The sequence below is a fragment of the Mauremys reevesii genome, linkage group 1, assembly GCF_016161935.1.
Source record: "Mauremys reevesii isolate NIE-2019 linkage group 1, ASM1616193v1, whole genome shotgun sequence".
NCBI classification, from domain to species: domain Eukaryota; kingdom Metazoa; phylum Chordata; order Testudines; family Geoemydidae; genus Mauremys; species Mauremys reevesii.
The window spans coordinates 24,020,328-24,026,327 of NC_052623.1; positions in this window are offsets into that span (position 1 = coordinate 24,020,328).

Genomic DNA, 6,000 nt, shown 5'->3' on the forward strand with positions numbered 1-6,000 from the left:
TTTAAGTGCTTCTTTTGTATCTCATTTGTCCAGTGGCCCTACTGGTTGTTTAGCAGGCTTCCTGCTTCTGATGTACTTAAAAAACATTTTGTTATTACCTTCTGAGTTTTTGGCTAGCTGTTCTTCAAACTCTTTTTGGCTTTTCTTATTACATTTTTACACTTAATTTGGCAGTGTTTATGCTCCTTTCTATTTACCTCACTAGGATTTGACTTCCACTTTTTAAAAGATGTCTTATCATCTCTCACTGCTTCTTTTACATGTTTGTTAAGCCATGGTGGCTCTTTTTTAGTTCTTTTACTGTGTTTTTTAATTTGGGGTATACATTTAAATTAGGCCTCTATTTTTGTGTCTTTGAGAAGTGTCCACGCAGCTTGCAGGGATTTCACTCTAGTTACTGTACCTTTTAATTTCTGTTTAACTAACCTCCTCATTTTTGCTTAGTTCTCCTTTCTGAAATTAAATACCACAGTGTTGTGCTGTTGAGGTGTTCTTCCCACCACAGGAATGTTAAATGTTATTATATTATGGTCACTATTTCCAAGCAATCCTGTTATAGTTACCTCTTGGACCAGTTCCGGACTAAATCGAGAATTGCCTCTTCCCTTGGGGGTTCCTGTACCAGCTGGTCCAAGAAGCAGTCATTTAAAGTATCGATAAATTTTGTCTTTGCATTTCATCCTGAGGTGACATGTACCCAGTCAGTATGGGGATAATTGAAATCCCCCACTATTATTGAGTTCTTTATTTTGATAGCCTCTCTAATTTCCCTTAGCATTTCATCATCACTATCACTGTCCTGGTCAGGTGGTTGATAATAGATCCCTATGTTATATTCTTATTAGAGCATGGAATTACTATCCATATAAATTATATGGAACATGTGGATTCATTTAAGATTTTTACTTCATTTGATTCTACATTTTCTTTCACATATAGTGCCATTCCCCCCCATGCACAACCTCTTCTGTCCTTCCGATATATTTTGTACCCCGGAATGATTGTGTCCCATTGACTGACTTCACTCCACCAGTATTAATAATGCCTATTATATTAATATCTTCCTTTAACATGAGGTGTTACCCGAGGTTCTTTCAACCCAAAGCTCTTGGTAACTTTTACTCTGTGCGAGGAGGTGTCAGGAAATAAATCAGGGGAGATACGGCTGTCCGACTGATAGATGGCTGGTACAAACAGGACAACACAAGAGTTCTTTCACTTAAAGCTAAACTTTACTTAGTCTCAAGCACTTACACACGTCTGCAATAAGATTAGTGAAACACCCCCAACCCTTGATAATTACCAAAGCTGAGTGTGGCTTTCAAGTGACACAGCGGCAGGCTTCCGGTGGCCAAATCTCCCATCTGCCGGTGGGGACCGCAAGACGTATCCAGAGGGAGAGTCCAAAAAGAGTCCAAAAGAGTCCCCAAATGAGTCCAACTTTCAATGATCAAGCAAGAGGTTCCTTCTGATTATTGATTAACCAGGTGTGGGTTTTTCCAGAGTTTGCAGCCTTGAGTCATTCCCGGGGCATATCCTGCTCTTTTAAAATGCATGTCTCAGCAACTTCAACACAATTCTTGTCAGGAAGGACACGGGGTCAAGCTGCCCTTTCTGTGGCACCCAAAACTCCCCGCCCCCTTCCTGCCTTGGTCAAGCTGAGACTGTTTAATAGCTTGCTTTTAACAATAAGCCATAGTGGTTTTAGGCACTTTACTAGTTTGCCAAAGTCTCCCCGTACTATAGGCTCCTCTTATCCCAGAAGTTTCCCCAGTTCCTAATAAATCTAAACCCCTCCTCTCTACACCATCATCTCATTCACACATTGAGACTCTGAAACTCTGCCTACCTACCTGGCCTGTATGTGGAACTGGAAGCATTTCTGAGAATGCCACCATAGAGGTCCTGGATTTCAGTCTCTTTCCTAGCAGCCTAAATTTGGCCTCCAGGATGTCTCTCCTACCCTTCTCTATGTCACTGGTACCTACATGTACCACGACACCAGCTCCTCCCCAGCACTACACAATAAGTCTATCTAGATGCCTCGAGAGATCTGCAACCTTTGCATCAGGCAGGCAAGTCACCACACGGTTCTCCCAGTCATCACAAACCCAGATACCTATGTTTCTAATAATTGAATCTCCCATCACTAACACCTGCCTTTTCCTAATGACTCGAGTTCCCTCCCCCGGAGAGGTAACCTCAGTGCGAGAGGATACCCCAACATCAACATCATCATCCCAACCCACTCAGATATGCCTTCATTTGGGGTTCAGTGCTGCGCATAGTACTAGTAAATCTGACTACTACTACATTCATGTAGGTGCTTGGGAACCTGAGGAAGTTGCATTCTCTTTTCTTTCTTGCAGGACTCCTGAACTGGAAGAAGACCCTGATGCTCTTTCCCATTACAACCTGCTCCTCTGCATGCATGCTCACACTGGAGCAACCCTGATTCGGCCCTGAATGTTAGTACAAGTCTGCGAGATCTATAGGTGGAGCTTGCTATTGTAATCAACCTGCTTGGCTTTACAGTGGAGTTGGAACCCGGAGCCCTGAGTGGTAGAACCATGTGCCTCTTCTGTAGGAGGCTAAGAATTAAGTGCATTACTTGGGAGCATTAGCAAGCTCACAAGCCTCTTCTATGGACCAGACACTCTAATGGGACACAGAGCCCCACTCTCTGAGTGTGGGTTATTACTATATAAGTACAAAGTATTATTGCTGTGATACATTCGCTGTGATGTATTTTAGTAGTATAAAGAATAAAAACCTTTGACATCAGAGATGTGAGCAACTTCAGTCCCGTTTCCAATTATTCTGAAGTGTTTGACTCCTGATTTGCAGAGAGACTGAGATTTCCTCCTCAATTTCTCATTGGATAAATACAGCAAGAAAGTCTATAGCTTGTCAGCCTTGCTAAGTTCTTACTACTCCTAGCCCAAGGAAAAAAAATACAGTTTAGAAAAGTCCTCCAAAGTCCCCTAAACTGTTTGTTAATGAAACACATTGAAGACTTTTTAAATAAAATGTGATGGGGATGGAATAAGATACCAACTACTGTAAGGCAGATTTCAAGTTGTGTTAGTAAAGCAAAAGCAACAGCTGAACATTTTCATTGTGTAAAATAGATCCCAGGATGTCAAGCTTGTGGAGGGGAAAAAAAAAAGATAATGGTATGTGGCTCAGCGGTGGTGGTTTTACAAACTGTACAAAGGAACAATATTGCATGTAAATCTGCTGAAATGTGGAGTATTACAACTGATGTCAGCCAACTCCTTTGTATTCAAAATCATTAATCTCTTGGACATGACAAATCTTGCTAGCAGAAGGGAATAAATTCCAGATAATAAGTTTTAAAGTAATGAATAACTCTCGCCTATCAAGTGCTTTAATGACTCTCCTTGTCAGAATTCAGATTTTATTATTAACTCTCTAGAATGGCAGCAGCCTGAAGAGATACAGTTACAAATCAATTTCACTGCTCCTTCATAATGAGTCCCTAATTGACCTCAATTTCTGATAGAGTCACATATTTCCTTCCATACGTTATTTTAATGACATGTATATCTGATGATTTAGTGAATGGTCATAAAATATTTTATTTTAAATCTGTGTTGCCTCATGTAGGCATTAATGGCAGAAATATAAATCATTACAACAATGTTAATTCTGATGGTTGGGAATGTATTTTTTTATCCCTTTTAAAGATCAGTTCATCATCATTTTGTTAAATTAAGTGTTTCATTTATCTATCTGCTTTAAAATGAGATGGGATTATAGCTAACAAAGAACATTCAGATTCTCTATATAATCTTAAAGGTTATGGACTGTTAAAGACTTTATTTAGCTTTCACTAGATCTTACAATGAAGTGGCATTAAAATTAACTAACAGGTTTGGAGAAACATGTCGTGCTGAATCCTGGAAAATAACAGTTGAATGTCAAATTTCATGCAGCACATCTGTCCAAACGTTTAAGGCACTAACACGTCAAAGCAGCAAAATATATTGAAAATGCTGCACCTGACTTTAGTGCATCTGGAAGGAGACTAAGAGACATGGGCTAGACCCTCAGCTGGTGTAAATTTGATGCAGTTTCATTCATTTTAAGAGAGCTGCACTGACTTACCACAGGTGGGGATCTGGATCATTATATCTGGCTGTCTTATTAATCAGACTTGTGATTCCAAAGAGGAGAAACTGTTTTAGAAATATAATATAGGTTTCAGAGTAGCAGCCGTGTTAGTCTGTATCCACAAAAAGAACAGGTGTACTTGTGGCACCTCAGAGACTAACAAATTTATTTCAGCATAAACTTCCGTGGGCTATAGCCCACTTCATCGGATGCATAGACTGGAACATACAGCAAGAAGATATTTATACATACAGAGAACATGAAAAGGTGGAAGTAGCCATGCCAACTGTAAGAGGCCAATTAATTGAGATGAGCTATCATCAGCAGGAAGAAAAAAAAACTTTTGAAGTGATAATTGAGATGACCCATAGAAGGTGTGAGGATAGTTAACATGGGGAAATAGATTTAATGCTGTTTACTTACTTTGCATTTCACTCAGCTTGGACACTAACTAGAGAGGTGAATTTCACTTCCTGATTCTCCAGCACTATTATTGTTCAGGGTTTTACAGCACTATAAGAGACTGTCTATATCCCTTTTATATGGTTGAAATTAAAGTAAATGGGGATCTTGCCTAAGTAAGGAGTGCAAGACTAGACCCACTGTGTTCCTGCAAGTTGTTTACTTGCCTTTCCTGTGGGTCATGCCATGTAAAGGGTGCCATGGAGAAAATCACCATAAAGATGCAGATCAACTGTAGCTCATGAAGCAAAGTATCCACTTTATATTCTAGTTCTACCACAATTATCAGGATCAACAGATTTCACTTACATAGAGTGGAACAATAATGCTCCCTATCACAGAAATTGCTAGGTGAAATTGTAAAGCCTGTGTTATGCAACAGGTGAGACTAGATGATGGTGGATTCTCCATCACTGGCAATTTTTAAATTGAGATTGGATATGTTTCTAATGGATCTGCTCTAGGAATTGTTTTGGGGAAGTTCTATTGCCTGTGTTACACAGGTCAGACTAGATGATCACAATGGTCCTTTCTGCCCTTAAAAATCTATGAAATTATAGTTTACATCTAACCATTTTAGCTAAATAAGTCTAATAAGAAAGGTTATTGCCTGTAATTAAAAAAAAAACAACCAAAAAACAAACATAAGCATACTATTAAACCCCGAGATACACTCTGTTCCTATGGTGACATAAATAGATCCCTCTTTGCTCCCAAAACAAATAGCACAGCCATTGTCCACAGAATATTTAAAGGGAGGCAATCTGATGGTCATTATATTGCTGCATTCCTTTCAGGTAGGTTCCTCAGAATTTATCCACCAGGCATAGGTGCTGGAACTAGGGGTGCTGCCACACCCCCCGGCTTACAGTGTTTTCCATCATATACAGGGTGTAAAGTTTGGTTCAATGGCTCTCAGCACCCCCACTTTACAAATTGTTCCAGCACACCTGCCGCAGGGTATAGTGGTGTTTTCAGTGGTGGGGGAGGCTTTGTATATGTGATGGGGGTCACCAGATTCAATCCTTTCCTTGTCAGGGAACATTTTACTGCTGTATTTGTTATTACAAAACCAGCTATCCTTTCCTAAGATGGAGAAAAAAAAAGGACAACATAGTAAACTAGCATGTCTGGAGATGCCTCTGGCTTGAGCATGGTCTAGATAGATTTAACATACAATATCTTGATGGAACAAGAGAAAATTGAATGTAAAAAGAGGGGAATAAAACATGGCTAGCCATCTGCTCTCTGTGCCGGGGGTTCTAGTCCTGAATTAATACAGACTGCTGTGAATTAATGAAACAGATTACAGCAGTGGAACATAGGGAGGTTAGAATTCTTATCGGAGGCAGAGAAAGAAGTATGAAAAGTCTTTCACTCAAGAATCCTAAGAGAATAAAG